The sequence below is a fragment of the Mytilus galloprovincialis genome, chromosome 12 (assembly GCF_965363235.1).
Source record: "Mytilus galloprovincialis chromosome 12, xbMytGall1.hap1.1, whole genome shotgun sequence".
Classification (NCBI taxonomy): Eukaryota; Metazoa; Mollusca; class Bivalvia; order Mytilida; family Mytilidae; genus Mytilus; species Mytilus galloprovincialis.
Window position 1 is genome coordinate 34,642,050 of NC_134849.1, and position 12,241 is coordinate 34,654,290.

The following is a 12,241-nucleotide window of genomic DNA, read 5'->3' on the forward strand; positions in this document are numbered from 1 at the left end:
GAAACTTTGTTACAATAAAAAGAAATAGGCTACTGATTCATTACACAATCTTTGAAATGCGATTCAACTAACAATTAGCCTAATGATAGCAACCGCCATTTCCTATATAGGATATATATTGTATGTGTTTACAGTAATGGCCAATATGCTTAATCCTAAAATGTATCAACATATTGTCCAACCAGTTTCCCAACTGCTATTGCGCGGATATTATGTCAACAATGCAGTCAATCCTATATCATTTTGTTTTTTAGACAGAACTTTCCTGCAGGAATGCTTGAAATTGTATAAAAAAGCATTTATGAAGAAAACTTTATCGGCGGCATAACACTGATGCCACTTTCTTTCAAATTAGATTTACTAAAGTGTGTGTGTGTGTTTTTTTTTTTAATTTGTTTAAAAGAGAATAGCCAAATAATATAAAATTTTCAAAATGGAGTATTTGCGACTGACAAAGCTTGAATTTTTATGTATGCAAATTGGTAATGATAACAAAAAAAACCCCAATAATATACTTTATTTGGAAACACTCAGACACATATTTACATGTGCAACAAGAGGCAAACTACATAGTCATTATATTATGGTTACTACAAAACAATTTAACATATAATCATATATTATGTTGCAATGCATATAATTATTCACACATTACAGATTCAAATAAAACAAACTGTGACGAAGGCAACGCAATCAAACAATATAAACAAATAAAATTTTACTAGAACATTATTTGATGCCTACAAATTTGACAATCATATATGGTGTTGACGAAAACATGCTGTATGGGTAACTATATCACACCAGAATGGATAGATGTATTAGTGTAACATTAATTAAAAATAATAAATTGTTTGTGTTAATTCTTTCGTGTATATGCCCATGGTGAAAAATGTATTGAAAAAAATATAATGATTGAAAATAACCGACAATTCCTGACTCGGGCCAGGTGAGCAAAAAAGTAAAATCACAACAATACTGAACTCAGCGGAGAACTCAAAACGGAAAGTCCCTTATCAAATGACAAAACCAAAGGCTCAAACACATCAAACGAATGAATAACAACTATCATATTCCTGACTTGGTACAGGCATTTTATCATGTAGAAAATTGTGGATTAAACTTGGTTTTATAGCTAGCTGTACTTCTCACTTGTATGACAATCGCACATAATTTCATAATATTGACAACAATGTGTGAACGAAACAAACAAAAAAGACATATATAGTACTGTTTTTTACAGACGGAAGAAAAATCCTTTCGTGTATATGCCCATGGCTCATGTCTGAAAAATGTATCGACAAAAATACAAAACCTGAGGTAACTGACAAAAGTTAAGTCAATGCCACTGGACAAAACTACATCACCAAATATGATGATTGAAAATTACCGTCAATTCCTGACTTGGTACAGGAAGTTTGAGATTTAAATAAGCGTAATTTGAATGTAACAATTAGATTATCAATTCATGGATATTTTCACAACAACATACCTTCAAACATTTTTACTAAAATATTTTAAAAGTACAATTTTATTATTATAGATATAGGAAGATGTGGTGTGAGTGCCAATCAGACAACTCTCCATCCAAATAGCAATTTAAAAAAAAACCACCCCATTATAGGTCAATGTACGGCTTTCAACACGGAGCCTTGGCTCACACCGAACAACAAGCTATAAAGGGTCCCAAAATTACTAATGTAAAACCATTCAAACGAAAAAAACCAACGGTCTAATCTATATAAAAAAAAACGTGAAACGAGAAACACGTATAAATTACATAAAAAACAACAACTACTGTACATCAGATTCCTGACTTAGGACAGGTGCAATTATTTGCAGCGGGATTAAACGTTTTTATGGATCCAAACCTTCTCCCTTTTTCTGAAACAATAGCATAACATCACAACATAGAAAAACACACGATAAAATGTCAATTGGCAGGATTAACTCAATCAAAAAACGTAAATTAATGCACTATGAACGAATAAATTTGATCTGCGATATCTGTATGCAAACGCACAGTTAATAAAATATCAAGGACAAACATTCAAGGCCAAAAAGCTAACAAACAAGTCCAAACAAAGCCATGGCAAGACACCACTGCGAAATATTTCACCCTTCGAATTATTCACTTAAGAAAAAAAAGGTTTTAAAAAATACAGGCCTAGTTTATACAAATGTAGTAAGAAGAAGTGAAAATTAGAAGATATTCCAAATAATCAAAGCTGGTATATACATGTAAACAAGATCCATATGAATATAAAATAACAAAAAAAAAAGCATTATAAACAGTATCAACAGGTCGAGTTAACAAGAAAATACAATTTGAGAGTAAAAGCCAAAAACAATCAATATTAAAAAATCATGCATCAGAGACTAAAATCAACTAAAACACATTCCAGGGATTTAGTACTTTAACGTCATGAACAGTTAGAGAAGACTCTCATAGATATAAAAATTAACATGTCTGTGTCTCTATACATCCCGCCTCAAAAGCAGATACAATTTAGTTATGTTTTAATTTGGTAATGACAAAATCGATATTAGTGCCAATGTAAACTGTATTCAGATATCTAATTACAATATTGGTACGATAACCTTACTTATAATTATATTTCTTTTCGTTTTGAGATTTCTTTCTATTTCTGTTGCGCAATACTGAGTAATTCGGTTTTCGGACTTTATATACTGTTTTACGCGCCCTTTTCATTTCATCGAGAATTCACACACCAAACTTGTTCGACAACTTTATTACATTAAGATTGAAATATTATGCTTTGTATAAATCCTAATTCTTTGTATTTTCTTTTTGTAGATATTAGTAGAACATTTGAGATGAATATATAGATAATACAGTGACGCATGATATATGGACTTTAATATTCATTTGCACGGCATACATGTATTTTGAAATGTTATATTAAAACTGTTTGGTGTGTATCTCCTGCCATATTAGTCTTTTGTTGTTTCTTTATATAGCATAAGAAATAATTTATGTTCGGACGAGCAAAGCGAGGTAGAACATAAGTTTGTTTAAATATTCGATGAGTTTACACGGATTACATAGTGATTTCCTCGCTTTAAGTGCAATATTACCATAAAATTTAAGATGTAAAATACCATTTTTAATAAGTTTTCTACAGGTATAGCTAAATTTACCAATCAAATCTTTGTATCTATGAAAGAATTTAAATTAGTAAAAGTTTTAAGTAACTTATGGTATCGAAATATAATTACTGGTACGTAAACTGTAATAAATTATTTGAGTACTTTTTTTATTATTAATTTAACAGAGTAGTAAGATATCTGCAAAGAGATTTTGTTTTAAATTAAAACAAAACTAAAGAAGACTTATGGTCCTACTTCCTGTCGATATTCATCTATTGCAAAAGATCTACTTTTTAAAGTCAGGTTGTGACGTTTTTAAACTAAATTGGTTGGAAGTGTACTGACTGACACTTGCATGGAACACCATATCTAATAACTAGTTGTATTTGACTTTCAACTAGCTGACAATGATTACAAATAAAATTTCGCGGAAATCCCTTTGGTTATCTATCGACTCAAACATATTCCCCGGAATCGGCTCGAGCAGTTCACGGTTTAACTTTGATAGCATTTTAACCAGATAAGGCATATCGATACAGGTAATAAGATCATACAATAAAAATAATCAAAAACCGTTAAGCTGTTGATGAGGTAACTGCAGTAAGTCTTTTGATGAGGTAATTGCAGAGAGTCTTTCGATGAGGTAATTGCAGTAAGTCTTTTAATGAGGTAACTGCAGTAAGTCTTTTGATGAGGTTACTGCAGAAAGTCTTTTGATGAGGTAACTATAGTAAGTCTTTTGAAGTTCCAATGGAAATTTGCGTCAACAGATTGTTCATTGTTCAGGTTGGTACATATAAGAATCAAATTTGAAGGCATGCATAGAGTCTGTCAATTACTAAGAGTGGAATGGAATTACGTTTCCTTGTTAGTTGGTTCGTCATTTCATCTTTACATCGGCAATATCGTTCGCTGGTCCGTTCAACATCAGTTTGAATTGTTGATAAGTAAGGTAGTACTTAGAAACCTGATACGTTATACACATGTTAATTATGATGTGAACTTTTTAATTATTTTTTGATGGTTCACTGACCATGTTAAATTTGTACAAACTCATGTTCAATTTATTTGCAAAGGGAATTCACTATGTCGTTGTAGTCACAGCATTTCGAATCTGCATACACTTGTTTACTATAATTTGAACTACCATATATCAATTCGAAATTAAGAAATCAACATAATTTACACCCAACAAAGAAATACTGTACAAGTGGGGTTATGGTGTTATATGGAAACACATGCTGATTTTTAATTATTTCTAAAATCTTAAATGTGGATATCTTATTTTTCCTATATATTTATATAGAAACAAATTCTGCTAAACAGAAACCTTCCGCAAGCCTTTACTTACTTTATGAAAAAGTACATTACGATTGAATTTTTCTTTTGATTATACAGAAAATAAAATGTTTGTGACTAAAAATATCCCTTCTCACAAACGAAAGAGAATAGAAACATTTGTAATGTGTCAAAACAAATTGAAATTTAAAATTTAATTTGAAATCTGTTCAAAAAAAAATAATGAAGTAAACAATTATATATACATTACATTTGGCAGAAAAATAAGAATGATGTTAGGCATGTGCTTGAAATTCCTTTGTAATTATAACAAATTTAGAAGTGGTTATATTGCTGTGCACTTTCAAAACACTTGGAAAAGGAAAGACAATGATAAAGAACAGTAATAAAGGAGAATTTCTAGCGAAAAAAAACCCCAATAACTTTATATAGAATATTAGAGATAAATTTAGGTCAATTAGGTTTATTCACGTAAAGAAAAATGTCCGTATTCAAATATGGAACAAATTTCAGATTTAAAATGTTCTTTATTTTTTTTATTTGATACGGCTGATTTGATTTGAGCTGCAATATTTAGTTTTATGTAGACGAAATGCATGTTTTATAACAGTGTGAGACCTTTTATAGTTATTTTCCCTATTTAACTAGTGGCAGGTTAATTTCAAATTTAAATCAGTTTGGTATGTAAAGCATCGAGTTAAAAATGCCATCTTGCTGCAGTTATAAGTTGTGGGTGACCAATTACAATTTCTCAATCACATAACTTTATAAACTTGGTTAATTAAAGTGTTAAAAACAATGAGAATAAAAACATCTGTTTTATTGTTTACGAGTACAATGGCTGCATGTGCATATTATAAGTTATCATGCTGTGACCCAACTAACATTGTTATTTAGACGGTGTCGAAAATTGTTGAACGGTGACCGTCTAAATAATCATGCTAGTTGGGTCAAAGCATGATAACATTTTTGTGCGGTTATGCTAACCGTATTGGGTATATAATATATGAAACGTTTAATACACAAGTGTACTAGATTTCACTACGCAATATTAACATGTTAACTCCGCCCAATGACCTCACTCTTAATGTGTATCGTGTAACCTGATGATCTATTGATTTTCCATGTAGTGCAAAGTTCATGTGTTTTAATGATGGAGTCTGGTAAAAGACGATTTGTTGATACTAGTGATGAAGAAATTGAACAAAAACGTTTGAAAATGAGTGCTGACAAAACAATGAAGCAGAATATAGCAGCAGTCACTATTTTCAGGGAGTATTTAAAAGTAAAGAAAATGGATCCTGAATTTGAACAGTATGACATCTTAAAACTAGATGAAGTGTTGGGTCATTTTTATATGGATGTGCGTAAAGCTGATGGAAATCGTTACAAAAACAAATTCACTGCAATGCTTGAGATACTCATTGAATATATATTTAAAGGCTCCACCGTACAATAAAAAATTTGACATTGTGAATGATGAAAGTTTTATCGCTTCCAGAATTTTTTTTAAAGCGGCAATGCCAGAACTTAAACGCGTGGGATTAGGAGACGTCGAGCGTTATCCGTCTATTAACGAAGCTGACAGAAGGAAAATGTATACCTCAATATATTTATCACCAAATACTCCATTTGGACTTCAAAATAAAGTTCAGTTTGATATTCGCCTGTATTTTTGTAGACGGGGAATGGAAAATATGCCACAAATGACAAAATCCACGTTCTGCAAAAAAAAAAGATCCGAAGACGGGGCTTAAATATGTTGTTCAAACTTAAGATGAGTTGACAAAAAACCATCGCAGCAGTGACAAAGAAACAACTTCAGGAATAATACCAGAAAATACCGGTTCTGAATATTGCCCCGTGTCCTCCTTTGAACAGTATGTAAATAAAATAAATCCAGAGTGTGACAAACTATGGCAGAGACCAAAAGATCAGTTTTGGGAAGAGGACCTTTCATGGTATTGTAACATACCTGAGCAAGAAGTGCTACTTGTCTGAAATTTACACTAACCACTCAATCCGTGCTACCGGGGCTACTGTTGTAGCTAAAAACTCATATTGCAATGCACAGATCATGGCCGTAACTGGACATAAGTCAGTAGCATCCCTTTCTTTGTATCAGCGGGTTGATAATGATGATAAGATACGTATGGGACAGACGTTAACAGAAAGCATCACTGAACCTTTTAAAGCATTAGCCTTAATTGCTGGTGAAACATCTTCAAATATTCGTGCTTTACCAAGCTCAAGTTGTACAGTGCCTCCCAAAACTTTAGCAATTGGTCCTTCTTCTACATTTCTTCCTCTACCGAATATTACAACAACCAGCACCACACTTGTGAGCACAGAACGTAGTTCCGTTACTTATAACGTTGGACAAACGACTTTGTATTCATCTGCTAAGGAATACAAAGCGCCGCCGTTGCCATTTAGTGGTCCTTTGCCATGCAATACGCGTAAGCCAAAACATTTAAGTACAACCCAACAAGGAAACAGCACACAATCATTTAATGAATCAATGCAAGGTGTTAATCTAAATGAACTGTTTAACAATTTTACTGAAACTGCCGTAAACATAAATCGTTCTACACTTTGTCCACAAGTTTTCAACAACTGTTCCGTAACTATTGTTTATAAAAAAGAATGACTTCATTTTTTAGAAGAAGAACAGATCTGATAGTTTTAGAACATATTATTTACCGTTTGGTTTAATGTGATCTGGAGCATTTCACTTTGTTTCATTCCATCTTATATTTTTTTCTTCTTATTTATATTTTTAAGGGTTTTCTGGACGAAAAACCTTTTTTTCTAAATCTATTATTACTGTTAAGAGATGTATAATAAATATATTTTATTTGAATTTCTCTAGATTGATAAAGCCATTGATTGCGTCATGCATGTATAGATGTCAACCAGTGATAATTTCCACAAGCGGACAGGCTAACAGGTCAACTGGCCTTATGTAGGGCAACACACGAAGGTTATCACAAGACAGCGTGTAACTTACTTTGTTCTTTTTATAGCACACATGATTTCAGGTCAAGAGTTTGAGCACATTGGTTAAAGATCACTATATTACAACGCGATTTCTGATTGGCTATAGGCACATGTTTTGTAAGAAGGTTTCTTCTATTGGGACAATTTGATTGGGTTGTGTACGGCGAACATTGTTATTTAGCAGATGGCAAGGCAGCCAGTAGAATTCAAGTTTACAACTGCATAACCGCACAAAAGAACTTATCGAGTCGATATTTATTTATTAAACTCAGTTGATATTTAAATAATGTTTAACTAGTTCTATTTCAGCAAATTATATCACAAAACAAAAAAGAGAGTTTTTTTAATTTGAATTTCAATTAGGTGTTGCAATATTTTTTCCATGTGTATATTTATTTTACTATGTGTATCTATATAAGAATCGATTTTTGAATAAAATTGATATTTATAACATTTATTAATAAAGTTCACCAAAGAAATATTTGGCTAAACTTGATATATTTATTTGTTATAAGAACACTTTACATGTACGTAGCTTTATTAACCCTTTTATCAATACATTAACATCATCATTGCCGAACAAATAATTCATTTGAAAAGGTCTTCCCGAATCGATTGGAAGTACACAGAAATATTTGCCACTGGTCTTTACTCAAACAACGATTCCCTTATATATACATTGCTGAAAAAAGTGAGGTAATTTGTTTTGTTTGTCTTTTATCTCAGATCGATTATAAAAATACACTTAGAAATAATAATAAAACAACATTACCCCTCCCTTTGTGGAATACTCCTTAGAGAAAAAAAAACAACATTTGAAACAAATACAAAAGATAGAAATGTAGTGATCTTTAACATCTCAATTCCTTTTCTTCCTATAAGCACGCTGATGCAGCTTACGTTTTTAATGTGTAATCTAGACATCTCTGGTATCTTTAAACTACTGTAAATCATAAAAATGGATTTCATTAAAGACCAAAAACCAAAAAAAAGGGGGGAGGGTGTCTGAGTCAGATTTTTTTTTCGCGCGAACGTTTTTATTCATTTTTTTATGCTAGCAATCAAATTGGAAAAATCCAACCCCCCTTTTTTATGTCAAATGGTCGTTACCCAACTGCTAAAACAGTTGCGAGAAAATATGCACTCGGTTCTCTAAAAGTTGCAATTTAGAATTCATAAAATCTAGTGTAGAACGCCATACAACCATTAAAATATACTTTATATATTACTATATGATGTATATTCTTTATGACCCCCGAATACGATGAGTTGATATCAAACAATGTCAACTCGCCCCATTGGCCAATTGGCCCACACTATATCGCCACTTTATAAAAAAATCGCCCCACTCTTGTTTACCGACTTGCACCAATTTTTAAAAAGTGTACAATCAAATTCAACAATCAGTCTGACAACTGACTTAATAACGAAAAGGGTTTAAACCCCACTGAATAAAGGTCTGCCAACTCGCCTCATTTATTAAAATATCTTGCTACCGTTAAGTATGTTAATTTACTGATAATTCGTATCCAGTCGTCCTGGTGTAGTAGTGTGTGTCGTGGCTTCGTATGCTAAAGGTCTTCAGTTCGAATCCCAGCATATACCCTGGATTTTTTCTACGTGAATTTTGATAGATAGTCTTTTCCGTTTAATTAATGATAAGTTTTATAATGGATTTGACATTCCCGACAAAATGTTACAGAACAAAGGAAAGCATGCATAACAAAGAAACTCAAACTGGGGTGATCCGGCTCAGATCATCCCTGTTAGAACAAAGGAGCTGGGATATAAACGTAATGAAGATTTAAATGACATAAAGTTTGCACATGTGAACAAATCTCATGTACAGGTAATTAAACAAGTTGTATAGATGTGAACAAATTTAATGTGAAACCAGTGTACATTACATTAAACTAATTGTAAAAATGTTTACTGTACATGACGTTTGGTGTGAACATGGCCTTAGTCTCTTTTAAAATTATTGTGAAACATATTTACCGAGTTGAGAGAGGCACAAAAATTCGGCGGAGGTTTTGAAGTCCTTAAATAATAAAAAAAGAGTAAAAAATACTAAATTACAAATGAAATGCGATACTTAGAGAATAAAGAAGGACAACCAATGAACAAAAGACAAACCCTAGAACAGATAAAACAATAAAGACAAATAACACTGAAAACTATTATTAAATGAACACATTGAAACATGGATACCCAAAAAACAGAGGGTGAACAGAACTTGCTTATTGTAAGGCATTCGAAGTTAAAACAGTTTGAAATGAAGAAAAACTTTTGTTTTTGAAATTTTCTACCTTAGGCATTTGCCTCAATTTACTTACAGCCCTCTTATGAAAGTGAGATGAATGTTTCTGTGTTGATATTCAAAATGATAACTTGTTCACAACATAAAAATGATACCCATATAAAAAAACTAATTGCAGTGATACTCTGATATAAGAAAAAATAGAAAAATATAACAGGAATAACTCTTTGAAAATGAAAGTTATATTATTATAAAATCTCTATTGCTCAACAAAACAAAAGGAAACACTTATTCAATAGTTTATAAAACACAAATCAGCAATCCTTAACTTATCTGGAATGGAGAATTTTTTAATCCATGTACCGATTTATATTTTATAATAAAGGAATTATATGATATAAACCATAATGATGCTTTATGTGGTCAAGAACATGAAGTGGATTAAGTAAGTAAGTATGGTATAAACAAGAAAGCCTTAACTTATTCCTGTTTATTTTTTAAGTATCTACATTGATGTATGAAAATAAGTAGATGTGGTATAATTGCAGATGAGACAATTATCCACCAAGGAACTTTGGGCGAAAATGTACTTATTTTCAACGAAATGTGCATCGCATCCAGTCGATAGTAAGATAAACAGGTATCAAAGAAATTAAGTAACTTCTGTCGAAAATAATCAAATTGAAGAATCTGCTGTATACTCATTTGGTGCATAAAAAGTGTACTACTGTTGCTTTTTTTTATTTTTATGTATTAATAAAACAAGTTATGATGTAAATGTATTTCTATGTAAAATTAATACAGTAAACAGTCTGGATGGTGTCTTTCCATTCTTCATTATTTAATTGTTGACATATTTTTTCTCTTCTTTAATTTTGACCCAATATTCTCCATTCGTTGTATTTTAGCACCCAATTATTCTCTATTCTGGAAACCCAATCCATACTCTCATACATTTCTCATTAGAATGATTGTAAGTACCTCTATGGTGAAATAATATTTAAGAAAAAGGGAAAAGTTGAGGACAAGTAAAGTCGTGAAATTGTTTTTTTTTACTAATTCACATTGTTTTCGTCACGGTTAATTGATGACTGTGCAACGTGTGTCAAGGAAATTAATTATGTTACATCGTTGTTTTTTTGTGTTTTGGTTAAAGATTGTGTTCGGTAACCATGTTCTTTTTTTATTTCTATTCTTTCAAAGCATAATGACAATATTACATTTATTAATTTACTGACACCCTAGCTACAGACCTCAATTCAAATGAATGGAAGACATGTCTTCATCATATGAAAATCAAGCAGAATCCCTCCCGATTAGTATTACAATAATGGACCACATAATAAACCATATTTACAAAATACAAAAATACCTGGATGGAGACAGAAAATATAATTAATACATGAATGCCAGTTAATTTTGATAGTACAATAGAATTTGGTTCCAGCGATAATTCTGATAGCATGTTAGAAATTGGTCAAAATGACAATCAGGATGATGCTGACGTTGAAAAACTAATCACAATTTCCAGAAAATGTGCATTGTCTGGACAACAGATTATGTCCGAATTTCCTTCCAAGAAAAAGGTAAATCACAAATATACTGAACTCCGAAGAAAATTGAAAACGGAAGTTCCTTATCAAATGGCAAAATGAAAAGCTCAAACACATCAAACGAATGGATAACAACTGTCATATTCCTGAATTGGTACAGGCATTTTCTTATTTGGAAAATGGTGGATAAAACCTGTTTTTTAGCTAGTTAAACCGCTCACTTGTATGACAATCGCATCAAATTCCATTATATTGACAACGATATGTGAACAAAACAAACATACATAAAAGTTAAAAATACAGCAGTCAACATTGCACTATTACTAATTACTTAAAAACAGACGGGAAATTATCAGACTTTGCTGTGGGGGTAATGTCTATATACCAATTTCTCAGTTTGATCGTGCACCAACTGGTCTTCGAAATATCTCAGGGGTATTTATTGAATCTGAAGAATTTGGGTACCACATTTGAACCGCTTTAGACAATTCAACAGGATATTTGTCGAGAAATCAAATTAAACTTACTAAATACACATCTTTATTCGCATCAACGATCCCTGAGCCTGAAATGGTTAAATTAGCCGTTTCTGTTCTTTAACTAAATGTTTCCTAAACCAAATGTAATAAAACTCACAAAATACACAAAACAGTCTTAACACCTTGCATGCTGCATCTGTATGTAGAAGTTGACCTATTAAAAAAATCGGTGCATATGTGGCCTAAAGATAGACACATTCTCCATTTGTTCTATAAAAAAAATCCATTCTATGAATGTTTGTACATGTTAAACGTGAAAGTTCGTCAAACTATGTACAAACTGTAATTTGTACAACCACCTTTTATACAAATTTATAATTTGCACAGTCAAAACACTAATTACATTTGTACGACATTTTTTTGTTGTTATAAAAAGTCTATACATCATTGAGACAGCAACTTTTCAACTAAAAAACTATCTAAAAACTCATCATAATGCAAACAAACAGTCTTCAACGTTATACCTACACATTCTGTTA